A 19065-nucleotide genomic window follows, 5' to 3' on the forward strand; every position below is an offset into this window, starting at 1 on the left:
GTCCACAGACATCACTCTCTTCCCGTCCCTCTCTCCTCTCCTGACTTGTCTTCCCGCAGCAGCTGGGCTGGTCAGAGCTCAGCGTGCCGGCCAGGCTGACCTTGGGCACCATAAATGGAAGTGACACGAAACCAGGCCTCCTAGCTGCTGGTGGCTGAGACAACTGCTGAGGACGGTTCCTGAGAGCAGGCAGGCTGCCCGTGGGCATCTCCACCTGGGGACCAGAGACAGGCCCAGGGCCAGGGGATACACGACGGCCACGACCTGGCCTTCACTTTATTCTCTGGCAGGAAAACAGAAACGTGATGAAAGCTCCCCAGGCCTACAGAGCTGCCTTTGGTCTGGGGTCCGCAGGGTGTAGGGCCAGGTGACTTGTCAGCTTTCTCCCCAGAGAACGCACAGAACAAGTGTCCTGCCCACAGTCACGTCTAAAACGCAGAGATTCAAATGCTTCTGCTCAGCTCCGTGTGTGCGTGTGTGTGTGTGTGACCACAGTGCCAGACCTGGGAATCTGGAAATGAATCTTTTGGTCCATGGAGTCGTCGGTAATGAGAAGCTCACAGGAGTGTCCCCGCCGGGCGGCTGGTGACACTAAGTTAAGATGGTGAATGCTGGTGACACAGTGGGCCCAGGGTGGACCAGTTTGTCAAGGAGTCTTCACTGCTTCTGCTTTCCTGTCAGGTTACGGAGCCTCCACAGAGGCGGAAATCAGTTTCTAAGTTGAATTAGAAGAAGATTAATTCGGGTCAATTCACATGAAAACTAAGGAGAGAAACTCCCTGGTCTGAAATGGTTAGAAACACGAGGCTCTGCAGGCAGGTGTCCCTGTGAGCAGGTGCATCCATGGGCTGGGGACATGCTGGGGATGAGGCGGGGATGGGGACAGAGAGGGGGGACAGAGAGGGACTGAGAGGGGACAGAGAGGGACAGAGAAGGGGACAGAGAGGGACAGAGGGGGACAGAGATGGGGCGGCGATGGGCTCTGAGGAAGCACCGAGGGAACGTCAGCACCTGATTCCAGAGCAGAATGGCAACGGCTGCAAATGTCATCAAGGAGATTCATTCTGAGCTGGGATGTGACAAGAAGGCAGGTACACTTACGGTTTTAGTTCTTGATCGTGGTAAAAGGTTAATTTGCCAGATTTTGCTGTGTTGTCGGAAAGCTAATAGCATTTGAGGAATGCTGACATCGGGTGTGGAAATCTACTGTAAAGGGGGTCTTACCATACTCTTCCAGGAAGACTGATTGATTGATTGATCGACTAATTTCAGTGCCTGTCTAGGAGAGGTGCAGGGGTGACTAGGGCTATTTCTGCTCTGTTCTTAACAGTTGAAAACGCTTCCTGGCTTCCCCTCACCCCTAAGTCCACTCCATCCCCTCCGCTCTGACCAGCACCAGCTGGAGTCCTGGTGGGCTCTGTCCTGTCCCAGCCAGACCAGGGCTCGAGCCAGTGTGCAAGGCTCTTCATAGAACAGGACGTGAGGGGATTCGCTTGGGCGAGCCTTTGACTGGACACTGGCTGCCTGGACTTGCTATCTTGGTGGACAGGAGCCGATGCAGAGGAAGGGAGACATCTGGACGGCTTTCCCATCACCAGCCCAGAAGGGTCTCTGCCCCCTCTGTCACTGTGGACACCAAGGCTTAGCCCATCTGAGGGGAGAGTGACAGTGACAGGCCCCCGGGGGGAGTGGGCCAACTGTGACATTACATTTCATTATATTCTGCATGGAATGTATGTGCATATGTGCAGGTACATGTCACAGTTTATGCTACAAATAAGCAGATCACAGTTTACCTACTATGTTATTGTTACCTTTTTGGTATCAACCCCCTGTTTACAGAATAACGTAGTTGTGTCTCATCTGACTTGGACATCAGCCCTGCCCAATAAAAATGTAAAATGAGCCCCATGTGAAATTATAAAGTTTCTGGTAACCATATTGAAAAAGTAAATAAAAGCCAGGTAGATTAATTTTAATATATTTTAATCCAGTGTTTCAAAATCTTGTTTAAGCGTGTGATCAACATAAATATATCCTTAGATACTTAAATGGTCTTGGAAACGTGGTTGATCTGCCCGCTCACCCCCGCCTGGACCAGCACACAGGGCCAGTGATTGTGTCATTCAGCTTTCCCCCAGAGACCCGAATATGTGCTTTCAGGTGGTTTGCCTTTGAGTGTCCTGAAGCTGAGCCTCAAATCAGGACAAACTGCTACCCATCCGTCCAGGGAGGCCCAGCACTGGCTGATGGAAGGATGGGGCCACACGGAGGGCTGTCCTCAGCCCCTCTTCCTGCCCCCAAGGGCCACCCGCACGGCCTTGAGTGGACACTGGAGCGGCTGGGGGCCAGGCCGTCGCTCTGCATGTCCACTCCTCCACAGGGCGTGCTCCAGGGTCACTACGTGAGACCCACAGAGCTTCACCCTGCGCCCCTTTCCTGGACGTGACTGCGGCCCCCCGGGATCCAGGGTCATCTCCTCTCCAGTCACTCCTCCGCAAGGCGAGGCCCTCCCTGGGGTGAGGCCACAGGACAGCACTTTCCCCGCCCAGCTTCACCAGCATCCCAGGCTGACCCATTTGTGGATCCAGCCTGGGTTTTATCTTCCATTTGGCTGCTGGTAGAAAGCCCACCTGGGGACACAGGTGTGTCCTGAGAGGGACTTGTCAGTGCAAAGAGGTGCAGGGTTTCGAGTCGCCTGTCCAGGGCGCTGGCTTATGATCTGGACCTGCCCCTGCCCCTTACTGAGTATATAACTTCCTGGTAGGAGGTTCTGCTCTGTTCTGCCCCAGGGGCATTACTGGGCTCTGACCACACCCACCTCAGGACGGGCGGCTCCGGGCTCATGAAGCCTTGGTTGTCCAGGACCAGGTGCCCCGTGTCCACTGGGACTCACTTGTCAGCGGGTGAGCCGCTCTGCCCCGACGCCTGGGGACCGCAGCCTGGGTGGGCCTCCTGGCCCCTCAGCGCAGCCCTTCTGCACAGCCGCCCCCCCGCCCCGGGGCCCGGCCCGTGCATCAGGGCCATACGCACCCGGGGCCAGTATCACTCACTGCATTAATTGTCACCATAGACTGGTAAGGCTTTCTTGGTCAACTGTGGGAGCCTGTTAAAATTTCTGAGTGGGAAACCTAGAATACACATGACCAGGGCCTAGTGAAGATGCTCTTCTTGCTTTAGGACCTGTTAGAGTCAAATGAAAATATTCAGAAGGGGATGGAGAGAGGCTGAAAGAGCCGGTGCAAGTCAGAGAAGGAAATGCGGAGCCTGACGTTTCTAGTATCTGACTAATAAACAGCAATCCGATCATCTTCTCATTTCTCTTTTCTTTTTAATCTTCAAAACCGGTAATAAATTTAATCTTTTAAAAAAGTGAATGTACAATTATTTTTACAAAGTTTCAGAGTCACCGGTTATGAATTAAAAATAAAAGTCTCCATAGCCATCCTAGGTGCCCGCGTTGCCTTTGGCGACTTCACCAGCTCCCAGGTTCCACTGCCCCCAGACCTGAGACACGGAAGTTAATTGTCAGCTGAATTTCTTCGGGAGAACAGCACTGCCAAGAGGGAAAGTTCGTCTGTTGAGGGTGGTGCGGGGGGCAGCCGGCTCCTGAAAGCGGGTGTTCATCTTTTCATAAGGCTCACGGTCAGAGCAATGGGAAGGTTAGCCAGCTCTGACAGACCTGCCTCCACCCTGGGAGGGTCAAAGGAAGCGCCATTCCTCCTCCAAGCTTGCAGAAACCTGCAATGGCAGCCTCGGGCGGACCCCAAGTCCCTTCCCTGACCCTGACCCCTGAGCTTGGGCCCAGCCAGGCCCTTATTTCTGAGAATGTAATTCGATCTATTCTATTGTTTTCAGTTTTGCTTACCGCCTCTGTCACTGTGTTGACACGCCCGGGCGAGTGTGCGTGTTTCACTATGTGTGGACCTGGCACTTTCCACTTATATTCAGATTGGCTCATCCACAAAGGCTTGTGATAGGATAGGATTAAACAGAAAAATCAGGCACTATTAACTTCTTGTCTTCTCTGTTTCTTTCAAGAGCTCCTATTTTCTGTCGACCAATTTATCTCGACGGGGAGGAGTTTATAAATATCTCAAAGACATAAAATAGACCCCAGAGCACTCTCTGCAAGGCTTTCACAGAACTTATCATAACAGCCACGTGTGCCTCCTCTGAACCCCATGAAAAGAGATAAAGCAGCTCCCAGAGACGAATCTTCCTCAGTTTTAGCTCTTAACCATTGACTTCGCTCATTCTTAACCCCGGTGTTAAGAGATGTTCTGAAAATAGAGTGTCCCCCTCTGCACCTGGCTTCTCTCTCCCGTTTGGAGATTTACTCGTTGACAAGAAGACCTTGACAGTCGTCACTGCTCCACCCGCCCCGGCCGTGGGATCTGGGGTGCATCCACCTTCTATCAGGCCGTGAAGCTGCAGTGGGCTTTCTTGTACCACCTCCTTCTCACTTGGTGACAGTTCCCTCGGGACAGGTTTGGGCACGCAGGCGGTGCCATGTGGCCATGTGGCTGTGTGGTCGGGGTTTCCGCCTGCTGAGACCACGACACCCTTAGCCTTCGGGCGGCTGGAGAGAGTGGCCTCGGGTGCAAGGCCGGGGCTCTGCCTGGCAAGGCTGTTTCTTTTGGACGCAGGATCCATGCAGACCCTGCCATTCTCCATCAACGACAGTGTAAAACAGGTGCAGGAAGCATGACTGCAGGCTGTAAGTTTACAAGCATCCTGGCTGGGTCTGAGGATACCTGTGTCTCCACTGGTTTGTCTCCAAGTGTCCGCTCAGATTTGTTCTAGCAGTTTCCCTGTCTCCAAGCAAGGTCTCCTCAGGTGTTTCCGTTCTTGCCAGTCTGACTGATGTGAGACGCGCCTCCCTGGAATTTACACATCCCTGATGGCTGGGTCACACTCAGCCACGATACCAAAGCCGTGTGGTTGTGTGTATTACGGTTACCTTCTCTCAGTCTCTGGCTTGTCTTTAAATGACAAGTCACTTTGCTTATTATGCCTTTGGCATAAGTATTTAAGATCAATTTTACCCAGTCTTGTCCATAATGTCCTTAATCGATTGTTCTCTTTGGGTTCTTTTTAAGAAGTCTTCTTACTCAGATCATGAATATGCTCATCCATGTAATTCCAAAACTTAAAATTGTTTTCCTTTCACTTGAACGCATTTTCTCTATGAAGAACTTATTTTCGTGTATGGTGTAGAGGAGAAGTAACTTCATTTTTCTCATGTTTAACCCACTGTCCCATTGTCAGTTCATCCATGAGTTTTATTTCTCTTCTGCTATAAATACAATATCCGTACATGGGGATGTTCATGCCAAAGCTCTTCATTCTCTTCTGTTGAGTTTTGTTTTTCTCTTTAGTGTCTAGAACTTTGATATTTGGAAGGGATTTCCGGCTTCCCTTTTCTCCTTGGTGGTCAGCACTGATTCTCTATTCTTGACCATTGATATGAATTAAACATTCACACTGTTATTGGGACTGGTATTGGGACGGGCAGAAGGTCTGCATCCCAAACACCAGAGCACAGATCCTCTCCTGAGGACAACCTACTCTCTCATTTAGCTCCTGGGGGTTTAGCCCCAGGGAGGTTAGTGAAATACTCAGTGTTATTCGTTCACCTCATGTGTTGAATATCTAGTATGTGCCATCTAATCCTGGAGATACAACAGTTGACAGAGGACACATTTACCTGTTCTTTCAACAAGTAATTACGTAGAGCTGATTTTTGTGCCAGGCACAGGTCAGGGATCTAAAATCTATGGCCAAGTCCAACATGACAGCTGGTTTTGTAGTAGAGATGTTTTGGAACACACTTGTGCCCATCATGTATTGTCTTGATGGAGGACGTGATCTAATGAGGGAAACAAGAACCTCAGGACGATCCCACTCAATGGTAAAAGGCTTTTGGGGCCAGTGGGTGTGTTGGACAGAATTCCACACTTACTGAGACAGCTCATGATCAGGAATGGACATCCGTGTGCTGACTCCCTAAGTGTGCTTTATAGGGATTTTTTTCCCTCTTATTCTTGTAGTACCATAGCTTCTGTATTTCGGTTACCTTTATATTTAGTTAATTTTTGGTGATTTTTTCTTTAATTTCAATTGAACGGAAACTCATTTCACAATTTTAAAAGCCCAGCATAAATTCAGAATGCATTTTAAAAGACATCTCAATCAGTTGAGGAATGTTAGTTTACTCAATAAATGTAACTAGGATAATTGTACTTCAGTTTGCGGAGGTGACCCCAAGACCACCTGGGATGGCCCAGTAGAAGGACCACGGGACTTAGGGAGCTCAGGACTGTGAAAGGACAGAGATTAAATTCAGCAGAGGGAGTAGGTCCAGGACCAAGCAGGGGGACCAGGCAGGAGCTTCCAGGCGCCCCTCCCGTGGAACCGCGGGAATGCTGGGTTCTCCCAGCCACGTGGATGGGGCGTGATGTGCTGTCCGCGTGGAGCCGGCCCAGCCTGGGGTCGAGAACATGGGGTCACGCGGGGCAGGCCATGCCCAAGGCATTAAACTCAGCTACCGGGACACCAGCCCACAGGCAAAACGCAGTCCCCGTAAACCAGGTTAACAGGAACTTTCTGACTGAACTGGTACTACGTGTGCCAAGGGTCAGTCCTGAGACAAACCTCTGGGGAGAGTGTGCAGGGTCTGAGCAATCCCAGACTACAAGGTTCAGGGGGAAAATAAAGTAGTATCCCTATTTTCACCCTTTCACAACAATAACTTGAAAATGACTAAAACTCTAAATGGAAAACCAGAGTATAACTATTAAAGTTCTACTAAATACAGAGTGACATTTTAAAGGTGTAAAGTGATTATGGCTCCTCTGAATATGAAATCAAACCAAGTAAGTCATTAAGAAATATACCACATCGTTGAAAAAAATTAAAACTTTGATAGAGATGAGAAACAAAGAGATTTGTAGAAAATATTCTTAAAATATATAACAGAAGAACATGAAAATAGTGAATTTCAAAACCTACCTTGAGACCTCACAAATCAGTCAATAAAAGATCAGCCCAAGCAGCGGGCAGTGGACAGAGCAACACCTCCCTGGAGGAGGGCATCCTACCCACAACAGTGACTCTGTTTACAGATGCGCCTACAGGGCTGACCCCAAGAGGGTTATCAGGGCAGGTCCAGAGCAATCACACAAGTCCATAGGCACAAAGAACCTTCCCTGGGTCTGCGAGAGAGAGATCATGACAGAGGAGGAAGGGCCCCTGCAGGGAGAAGGAAGAGGGAAGACGTGTCCACAGAACAGGGATGTGGTCCCGCTGGAGGCTCAGCCCTTGCCTGATGCCCAGCAAGGAAGCAGCTGCAAATACCTGAGTTCCGCGAACAATCCATGAGCCAGGAAACCTGATCAGTCGTCCCCGAACCCCAGTGAGACCCAGCTCAGCCTCTGACCTACAGGGCTGCAGAAGGTAAACGGGTGATGCTAAAGCCACTACAGTTTTGGTAGTTTTGGCAACAAGAGAAAACTAACTTTCTAACACACAGAAGAAATAAAAGTGAGCTTATAAACACCTGAAAAGTCACTCAATTTTATCTGAGGTCCTGCAATTCCAAATTAAAACCATACTGAGCTATGATTTTCCCCACATTGGTTAAGAAAAAATAGAAGAGTGACAAACACAGCTTTGACCAGGACGAGAAGAAATCTGAAACTTAAGCACTGTTTATGGGAACTTAATATGGTACCAATGCTTAAAAGGTCAAGGTGGAATTGTCCATCACAATTTAAATCCCGCACAACTAGAGAGAAGCCCATGCTGCAACAAAGAGCCCACGTGCCGCAACTAAGACCCGACACAGCCAAAAAATAAATAAATAATAAATCTTTAAAAAATTTTGAAATCCCACACATAATCTGACTCAATAATTCTACTTTTATAAATTCATCAGGCAAATATATTCCTGTAATTTTGAAGATATGTATACATAAGGCTGTTTCATGTTATCATTACTAATAGCAAATTTTTAGGAAAAAAACTGTTATAAACTGGTGATATGTTGGCAAAATTGTGTAACAATATACAATGAAAAAGATTTAACACTCTGAAAGTGTGTTAAAGAGCTGTATGCGCTGAATAAGAAGTTTCTTGTGAGAAGTGAAAAAAAAAAAAAGCAATGAAAAACGTAGAAGCAACACACCCAAGACGATGTGTGACGTGATTCCACTATTTAATGACGCATTTGCACACACGGCACTGTCTCCAAGGGCTTTCGTCGGAGTCCTTGGTAAGACTAGATAAGGAACCAAGAAACACCCGCCCCCTGCACGTTGCAAGTTCCAGGAGGCCAGGTGGGTCCCAGGGCCCGGGACCTCTGACTTCTGCTTACTCCAGGCTGTGGGCACCCCTGGATGATCTCATCAACTGTAAGAAATACCTGTGGTTTTGCAACTGGAAAGCACAGGGTTGGGAATTTCTACCTCTAGAAAAAGGTGTACCTTTGCAATAGAAAAATAGGATATTATAAATATTAAAACTATAGATACGCTATAATTTTTATTCTAGAAAAAGAGCTTCTTATCTAAATCCATAGTAACTTTTAATGTAAAATAGTCCCTAATGTTTTGGTACACTTGAGATATGTTATTTAATCAAAATATTAATTACGAATTAGCTGATGTTAGTTATTCATCTAAAGAATATTATATTCTGTGACTTTAAATAAAGCAAGATACAGAAGAAATATTTATGAAAAGTACTACCCTTAATTTAAATAGTAAATAAAAGAAAATCTCCATTTTAAAGGGCATATATTTTGGTAATTAAAAACATATATATGTATTTGAACACTCTTTCCTAAGTATTTTATTTTTATGACATCTCTGGAAAGATACTCTTTTCCAACAGCACACAGAATTAATGAGAGTTAATAAATTTAAAGTGCATTATTGCTAACTGTGGTATGTGTTTCTCTTTATCTTTCTCACCTCTCTTGGAACATTCTTTATTTTAGTCTGTAAGTTTTCTCTTACCTTCCCTTGTTTTGTTGCTGCAGCTGTTGTTTTAGAGTCACAAGTAAACACGCTGAGCGTAAGAAATACGACAGCACGTGTCATTTACACGAAGCGCTTTGTGACTTCATCTTTTTATTACTTTCTGTTTCCTTGAAAATTTCTCTCATAAAAACTCACAGGATATTCTTAGGAGAGGTCTGGAAAGTCAGAATTCTCCTGGGTACATTCATATCTCTTTCTGCTTCTACTAGAAATAACTTCAATTTGAAGTAGATTATTTGCTTTCACAACCCTGCAATTTTTGTCTTGGAGCTAACAGTCTTCAGGGCATGAAGAAATGTTGAACTTAATGGTTAAGTCAAGGACCTTGGTAAACACAGAGTGAAGAATGATTTCATTAAAATCTGTTAATATGAAGGCTTCACAAGGAGTTCCCTATTAATACTTGTCTTTTGTCTTTGGGTTACTCTGCTTTCTTTCTGTTCAGTTTGTTTCAAATTCATTTTTACAGTTCGTAATAATGAGTAAGTAGCAAAATGGATCAGCAAAAGGTAAACTGTGGTACATGTGAATTAAAGTGAAAAGGAAGAGACGGCCAAGCAAACTTTAGAAGATGGGGTCCCCTGTGAGGAGAAGGAGGGCTGTAATTTGACCGGACGTGAATATTCAGGGGTGTTGGTAACATTCAGTGTCTGACAGTGTAGACAGAGGAGAGGCAATTTCCTTGTTTGTTAACTAAGCGGGTTTACCTGATAGAGTGTGTACACTGTATAGGCGTGTAAGATGCAGCTGTAAGAGGATAAGCCTGGCCATGCTGTGAAAATGACAGATAATTTCATTATACACGTATTTTATTTGGGGCACACAGGTGTTCAATAAATGTGTGGAAGTGATTAATAGAATTTCGGAGTCTTGGCTTTTACTGTGACTATGAACTTTTAAGATCTGGATGATTAATATCATTTTCATAACAATTAAATTATCTCCTGTAGTTAAATTGACAGTAGTTTTCCTCTGTGTTTGTCTGATATATACGTGTAATTAAAATATGATAGTCCGGACCTCAAATGCCCAGAACAGTGCAAAAATGAAATTGTGTCTCATACATTTGAGCTGATTAGTTGAGAACATTAATTAGCTTAAAACAAATGCACATGAAACGATTCATCAGCTCACCTCATGCCTCGGTGAATCAATCGTTCATTTCAACGGTCTCTGTACTGGCAGCGGCGATGGCTCTGGGCTCCAGAGAGTCAGGAAGCCACAGGAGGGGACACGGGTGTCCACAGGCTCTGCCCACGTGGGTCCCGTTTCACAGGCAGAAACTCACACGGGCCGTCGGAGGAGGGCGCTGTGCGGTATTTCTATTAGAAAGATGGTTCTAATTTCTCTGACTTAGTGACATTTTGTCACTATTCCCAAAAGCAGTATTGTTATAAATTAGAAACTAAAGGGACACCATCTGATCCAGGTCACTGTTTTCAATGACTCACCAAAGTCCCAGCAGATTTCAGAGCTGGTCACGCCCAGAGGCAGGAAAGAAGCAAACTTCCTGGATGTGGTGTCCACCCCGTGCAGTAACCCACAGCTTGTGCATGTGTCGCCTCTGCTTTCGTGCATGTCTGTTACATGTGTTGGATGTAAATCATACGTTCATATCATCTTCTTTGAAATAGCCGGGCTGCAAGAGCGCTGAGAACTACGGCTGGGTGAGTGCTTTGTGCACAAGATGGCGTGGGGGGGGGGGGGAATGTTTCACCTGAAATTCCTCACGAGGGACATAATCACAGTGGTTATTTGTGATCCTTCCCCAAGTTTTATTTTCATGGAGCCTTTTTATGTACTTATATGCACGGCAACGAGGCATGTTTTAGTAAAAATTGAGTCATAAGCATTTTTCCATCTTGTCTTACAAACTTATAATTAAACCTTTTAATGGCTGTACATCCATTTGATGGTTGTACCAGCGACATTTCAATGGGAATTCTCATCTGTGTGGTTGTTTACATTCTTACTAATTATTTCCCTTTGTTAAGACCTCATAGATAGGATGACAGTTCAAAACTCACTAACATTTTCCCTCCCTTTTGCACATAATGCCAAACTCAAAATTTTATGTTGGATGGGAACACAGATGCAGAAAAAACAGACAATATAAATGAATGGCTTCTAGCCAGTAAGGGAGGGAACTAGTGCACAGTCGCCTCTTCTGGATAATAGTGAATTTGTTCACACACAGCGCACACAAACCTCAAACTGTCCAGAATGCCTAACCTTCTCATGCCCCTCGCCACTCCACGCTCTAACTTCAGAAAGCTGCCACTTCTTAGAAGTGTCACTTTTCTGTCTCAGGCCTTTGGAAACGCTTCCTCTTTCCTCTGCCTGGAACGTGTTTGTTTTTTTCTCGCTGCTTCACGTTCACACGCGTCACAGTCACTGCTTCCTCTGGGAACCGCCCTGGTGACCCAGCTTCCACCCAATTCCTCTTTGCTCTCCTGACCTCTGCCCTTTGGCAGGCTACCAGAGACCCCACCCTCCGTGGTGACGTGCTCCCCGTCGTGTGTCACTGGAGCACGGCAGGTCCTTGTGGATGCGCACGGGGCCAGCGTCCCTCCATGAGGCTCAGCCGGGGTGACCGGTGACCAGCCTTGGGGAGCAGACGCCACATGCTCCTCAGGCAGGCCTGCTTTCAGACTTGCTCTCAAGTTCCCTGTGCCCTGTGCATGGAATAAGGTCAAGTCTCAGCAAAGAGGAGCCAGGACCCTGCACCAGCCTCCTCTTGGGGCTTCTTCTCTGGGGACCAAGCAGCCTCCCCGGGGGCCCCACCTGCCACCCAGATTCAAGGCATGAAAGCTTTGTCAAAGTTCAAACGACCAGTCGCTTGGAGCCGCCCTGGTGGGATGCCTGGATGTGGTACCCGAGCCGGCTGGGCCTCCCGAAACCAAGCCCCACACACCGGGGGCTGGGACCCAGAAGTTCGTCCATGGTCTCAGTGCTGGGGGCTGTGAGCCTGAGGTCAAGGTGAGCCCTAGGGAATAAGGGCCTCCTCCCCACCCGAAGGAGGCTGCCAGGACGGGGTGACCAGAGGAGAAATCTGGACAGAAGTCTGTTCTACCCAGAGAGGAAAGCTGATGAGTGGCTGGTCAGAGAGGCTGGTTTAGTAGAGGTGGGATGAACTGAGGCAGTGAGTGGGGTGAAGGGTAAAGTCAGGAGACTCTTACAGGGACACAGAAGATGCAAAGATGCTTCCAGAACGGCTGGGTCAGGATCACAGGGAGTGCTGACCCAGGAGGTTAAGGTTTTGGAGAAGCGTGGGTCACACTTGCATCTCCCCGGAGCAGGGCCCCTCCTGGTCTGTCAGCATCACCAGCCCTGCAAAGTGGAAAAACGTGGTCTCCGTGGTTTGACAGGGTCAGGGTGGGTCTCCCTCAGGTGTCAGAAGCTCAGGCTGACGCATCGCGGCCCCTTGTCACCAGTGCCCGAGCTCTGAACTCTCAGGAGAGGCCGCTGTCCTTCCAGGTTCCGAGACTGGGCTTTGGGTGACAAGAAGGAAGGAAGGTGACTTACTGGCCACACCTGTGTCTTGAAGTGAGCAGGGCTGTGTCTCCTGGAAGCCACATCGGCTCCTTCCCCTGGACGTGCGGCCCAGGCCTGGGGGGCGGACAGCCCTCAGCCTCAGGCTCGCTCTCTCCGTCTCTGTCTCTGTCTCTGTCTCTGCCTGTCTCTGTATGTCTGTGCCAAAGCGGATCCAGGGCCAAGGGTGGGTGGACGGGCCTCACGCCACCTGCTTCAGGCCAAACAGATCGTAGCCAGAAAAGTTACAGGCCACGAAGCAGATGGTAACCAGATGTATGTACTTGGGGGGCACAGGGAAGAATGGGGCGTTTGTGCCACAGACAAGGAGGAGAGCAGAGTGCATGGCTGGGAACTGGCCTCAGGCCTGGGGCGCCGAGGACTCAGCACCCGCCGACTAAGGCACAGCGGAGCCGGGGCCGCCCGGGCACACCTGCCGGTCAGCCCGCTCCGCCGGCATCCCAGGCATCAGCAGGGCTTGGACACGCATCTGAGGGCCCCCCTCCGAAAGACCTGTGGCTCCTGCTGTCTACCCGCTTCCCCCCGCCCCACCTGGAGCCTTGAAGGAGGAGGGGGCGTGGAGGCAGTGAGCATCTCGGCCCCGGGCTTTTGTCTCTCTCTGCGCCGAGGCCGGTTCCGGATGAGGCTGCAGGCGGGGGGATGCTGCCTGAACAGAGGTGCCCGTACCTGCTCTGCTCCCGAAAGGACAGACAGTGTGGCTCCGTGGTGGGTTCATTCCGACGCCGCTTCCCAGAGCTCTTCCCCTAATGTTCACGAAGCGCAGAAAAGGGCTTTTCTTCTTTCGTTTGAATGCAGATTTTTCCTATTGAGAATTAGCAGCTGGATAGTTTTAATAAACAATTTCCAGGTTGATTGTCAATGAAGTGTTATTGAATCCAACAGCTGTGTGTTTGTCGGTTTTTTTTTTTTCCAAAAGCAATGTTTCCTAAGAGCAGAAACAGTATAAATGTGCACCATCTTTGCTGCTCTTCCATCGGCATCAGTGCCCAAAATAGCTAATCAGTATCTGAATTATAAAGAGATTTTATGTTTTCTTTATGAATGGAAGCACTTAGCCTAAGAGACTGGAAGTGGAAAATTTGGGTCACATTGAGGTTTTGGCCTCAAAGAAGATGGGGGCAGGGGGTGACACGTGCACACATGTCACAAAGAGACACCTTCGGACAAGTGACCCCACAGGAGTCGTGCCGTCCCGTCCACTCGAAAAGGCTCCGTGGTCCTGGGGAGAAGCAAGGGGAGGGCTGTGCCCCTTCCCCGTCCCCTCACTGAACCCCGCGACTGCAGGCTGGCTGCAAACAGAGCGGTGAGGGTAGAGGGAAGGGTCTTCGCCCGTGACACAGGGGCGTGCAGGCGCTTTGGGGGAGGGTCCCGGTGGCGGAGAAGGGGGTGGAGGCAGAGGCTCCCCAGCCAGGGCTCTAGGGCCCCCTATTCTGTAGCCATGAAGACTTCAAACATAAAGCATTTTGGTGCTTTCTGAGCTCTCTCTCATCTTTCCTCCACCCGGGCCTGCAGCTCTGGCCCTTGCCCTCCGTCTGGGCCTCCAGCGCCCCGGCTCACCTTGAGAAGGCGGAAGGCCCGTTCTCTTCCCACACGCGGTCCCTGTTAAGAGGGATCGGTGACTCCCGCGGCACAGCCGGCTGAGCTCCCGCAGGGCGGATGCGCGCCTCCTCTCGCTGTCACCTCTGGGCGCAGTTCACTTTGCTCCTGTCTGCAGAGTCAGCCCCGTGGTGCAAAGCGTGTCTGAACTGCTACCCGGCGCCTGGAAGTCTCGCGCGGGATCGGTGGCACACCAGGATCCAGGTGGGTGACAGGTAGCGGGCCTCCCTGGGGCGTCTCGGAGACCCCTGGGCGCGCGCCCTGGCGACGAGCGTGCCGCACCTGCGCCCAGACGCGCTCCTCCTCCCGCCTCCTGCGTCAGCGGGGATGCTTCCAGAACCCCGCGCCGGCGACAGGGGCAGGACTGGGGCGTCTTCCGGGTTCCTCCCTCCTCCGCTCAGGAAACGCAGGCTCCCGGGCTCCTTCTCCCCGGTGTCTGGGCATCGTTTCCTCACCCAGCGTCCCGAGCTCTGTCCTCAGGTGTGGACGGCCCTGGGCTCCAAACAGCTCCTGCGGCCTTGCTTCCTGCGCCTCTGACCCGGGACACGCGCTCCTCCCAGGAACAGCCGTCCCGGCCGCGACCCTGCGCCCGGGTCACCGGCGCAGCGCTTCCCCGCCGCACCGCGGGCAGCGCGGCCGGCTCGGCTCCTTCCTGGGAGACTCAGGCCGGACGCCCGGCTCCTCTGCGAGGCCGGCGGCAGGGCCGGTGCTGAGTGCCGCCCGTCCGGCGAGCGGTGCCGCGGTCCTCGGAGCGTCCGGGGATGCTCCGAAGATCCACTCCAGCTCGCGTGGAGGCCCCTGAGTCTGGGCTTGAAGATCTGGACCCTGGATCTGGATCTGGACTCACGAACGGCTGACGCCCCGGCCCCCAGCGCCTTCTGTTACCTCGGCCTCGGAGCCCTTGTCTGTTTGTTCCCCCGGAGGGCCGGCTGCAGCCCCCCTCACACCTAACCAGGGCTTCCTGGGCACCGGAAGCCCCTCTCCTGGGCTGACAGACAAGCAGGCTCGCTGTCCGGAGCCTTGCGGGCCCAACTTCGCCCACCGTCACCCAGGCAGACAGCTGAGGGCCCCAGCCCCTGAAAAGATGCCGATGGGTCTGTGAACGCCCCCACTTGGCTCTTTCACTTTTTACTTACAGGCCAACTTCCCGAGACACACGTGCACGTGGGCAGGACAGGACACGTCTCAGCGTGAAAAGCACAGCGTTCCAGACCTGCTCGCTCCTCCCCCCAGGAAGAGTCCGCCCTGAGGTTGGAGGTCGGGGGGCTTTGCCATAGTATAGAGGAAAGATCACCACGTGTCTGAGGTCTAATCTGAACACAGTTTAGGAATAAGCTGTGTTTTCTGCTAAAACTCCTTCCTGGAATCATCTGCCTACGTTAAAACCAATTAACAGACAGCACAAGAACAATCAAAACAAACCAGTTTGCGTATTCCGGAATCCTAATAAGCCTCCTGTTCTCTACGATTCTTAAGTAATCACAGCCTAATCACAGCCGATTTGGTGCGGTCTCCACGACGGGGTTTACTTTATCACGACGCACCCTCCTGCCCTCCCCACTGCCCTCCGACCGGTCCTACCTCCTTCCGGTCAACACCGGTCCCCTCGACAGGGAAGACAATAGCACAGTAAGTGCTTATGATTCTGTTTTCTAATCCATCAGCATCATACCATTGACTGCAAAACAAAAAACAGTCCTAGATATACTTTGTTTTTTTTCAATCTGATCTAAATGTAACTAAACGGAAAAGAAAGAGAGAGAGAAGAAATTGGATTTAATGTTGTTATTTCTGGCAGCCTGAGCCCAAGTGAGTTTGTAAACATCTGGGGCTCCTGACAGCTCAAAACACTCTCCCGTGTGTCCTGTTGTTTGTCTTTCTTTCAACTTGCTGTGCGCTTTCATGCGAGTCCTCGCGAAGGATGCCGTGACCGCTCTGGTGTCCTTGAGTGGTTTCCCCTTCCTGAGCCATCGGACACTGCTGCATCTAAAAATCCAAATCCCTACCTTACGTGCTTTCTAATGTTCCTGAGACGCCCTCTCTCAGAATCACAGGTAACTTACATCTACCTCGCCTCTTATTTTCAAGCAAACATACAAATTTCCCAAGGTCAGGAGTGTCATTTGTGATCAGGGGTCTCTTTCTGATCTACAGACACAGCTCTATGATCATGTCGACTCCCTGGGAACTTTCAGTGGTCTGTCCTTTGGATGCTGGAGTGTGCTTTCCTGCACAGCTGTGGCCACATGTACAATCATTACGGGAAAGAATTACATGGGAAAAATCAAGCCCTCGATGTCTTCCCACCCCTTCTGTTCCCTAGAAGGATCCACTTGTTAACGTCTTGGCATGTGACTCACTTTCCCAGTAGTTTCAGGGCAGGCACCACGTTTATCAATAACGGTAAGATCTGTAAATAAACGATCACTACAGTTAATGCCTGCTTCCTGCATTCCAGACACTCTTCTAAAATGTCCACAGTTTATCTTGTCTAATGCTCACAGCGCCCTATGAGGTAGCTGTGACTCTGCTTCCGTTTTATCTGTGAGGAAACTGAGGCACAAAAGGAGAAGATTTCGCAAGGTCTCACTGGTGCACGTGGCCCAGAGGCATTTCCACCCCATCCCTGCTCTGAGCCACTGACAGAGTCGGGGCAGAAGCCGATGGTACTCGTAGAGCCTCCTCCGCCCCCGCAGCCCCAGGCAGGTGTCCCGTGTCCGCACCCACTGGCCCTGAGGTCTGGTGGGAAGAACGCAGCAGGGCAGGCTGGCGGGTGCGGCCTGGGGACCCTGAGCAGCTGGGGTGCACCGCGGAAGCTCCCGTGAGCAGATGATGATCCCACCCCAACCTTCTCACGGTTACACAGGCTTTTCCAGGCGCAGCTCCAGTGAAAATACCTGAATTGACGAAGAAAGCCTTGAACGGATCAAGTTTAACATGAATTAATAAAGAGCAGTGTGCCAGCCAGCAGAAGGAAGGTGTGAAATAGTAATTATATTCAGTTTCAGAAAAACGAAGACAGAATTTTTGCACCTCGAGGCAATGACCTAAAAACTTCACACCTGCTCTGTCTTGACAACACACACACACAGGCTTTTATATCCACCTGCACACCTGCCTGATACACACACAGATGCACGTGTGTGTGTGTGTGTGTGTATGTCACAGGACCAGAAAAGTGAACGGATCAAAGCCAACTGTAATGAACAAGGTGCTTGACGCCTCCTGTCCCAGGAGCCTGAGCTCAGCTCCTTTGCCCCTGCCCCCATCCCTGCGGCCGCACCTCTGACATCTGTCACCACAGGGTAGTTTTTGAACATTATAAGGACCGCCTGCCCCTGAAAGTCTACTCAGGAGACAGAAACCAGGCAAGTCATTTTAAGAGAGACAATTTTAAACAAAAACTGTTTAGCCAAGCACTGGAGACCTGAAAAGGTCACAAGACCACCCCAGGCGTCGGAGTAGCGATTGGGGGCGGGGAGGGCCGAGAGCTGGTCTGTGGCCGGCAGGGCACCGGGAGCAAGGAGGCGGGCCGGGAGCCAGGTCCACCCTCCGGAGGCCCGCACTGCTTGGGGTGCCTTCAGTGGCCAGCCCCGGGCGCGTGCAGACCGCAGACGCATGCCTGGTGTATGTGCTCACCCAGGCGTGCACCTGCAGCCAGATTGATTTCCGCGTTAATCTGCAGACACACTAAAGTAAACACGGCGCATCTGGTGCACCACGATCCATCCAGCAGTTCCCCGGGCTCCTCTGTACGTTCCTTCTCCGGCAGTAAGACCGTCTCTCCCGGTTTATAGCACGTGTCCTATTTGGTGAACTCAGGTTCAAAGGCGCAGTGGCTCCAGAACCGCCAGCCTTACCCTCTGCGAGGCAAGCTCAGCGACAGGAAGGCAGTGCTCTTTGCTCCTGGCCTCACAGTGTCTTGCTAAAACTCGGTTCTCCAGAGTTGCTCGGGTTGGAACATTTCCCTCCTTCAGTGAGGTGTGTCACCACCTGTGACTCGGTTACATTCATCGTCCTGCTCTGCGTTCCATCCTGGGATCCCAGCATATTGGTTGATTTTTTTCTAAATTTGTGTGCGTGAAAATTCACTTTGTGGTGTTTGGTTACATGCTGAGGGTCACGTATGCACCACCAGAGCCCCTTGTGGAGAAGTTCTACCATCAAAATGATCCTGCAGTCTGCCCTCTCCAGCCCAGCCTTACCCTCCCCCAGCCCCTGACAACCAGGGATGTTTCCCACCCTGGTCCCTTTGCCTTTCTCAGAGCGCCATCTATTCACACAATGTGTAGCCTCTGGACTGGCTTTTCTCACTTAGCAAAATGCAATTAAAGTTTATCCATGCTGTTGTCTGATATTTGCTTAATACCTTTTTGTTGTTAGGTAGTAATCCATTATATGGACATACCAAGTTGTTTATCCCTTCTCCTTTTAAAGACCATACAGGTTGTTTCCAGACTTTTACTATAAGTGAATTATAACTAGAGGCCCTATAAACCTTCCTGCACAGAATTTTACAGGAACATAACATCCTAGAAGTCAGATGCCCATGGTGTCACAAAGGGAACGTCCGCAGGGTATTAATAGATACTGTGACCTGGAGCCCTGGTCTCACCTGGAGCCCATGAACGATTCCTCCCAGATGGTGATGTTAAACAGGGGCAGGAAAGATGAGGAGGGGCTGAAAAGCACTGCGGGCCTCAGGGCACCGCAGGCAGGGCTGGCCCCAAGCTTGGCAATGTCGGACGCCTGATGGACATTGAATAGGAATTGCCTAGCAGTGTCCCCACTTACAAGGATCCACAGCCATGTCACCTTTCCTTTCAGGTGACACCTGCTGACATGGATTCTAAGTCGAATTGGGTGGGTTGGA

Source organism: Eschrichtius robustus, chromosome 15, assembly GCF_028021215.1.
Source record: "Eschrichtius robustus isolate mEscRob2 chromosome 15, mEscRob2.pri, whole genome shotgun sequence".
Lineage (NCBI taxonomy): Eukaryota > Metazoa > Chordata > Mammalia > Artiodactyla > Eschrichtiidae > Eschrichtius > Eschrichtius robustus.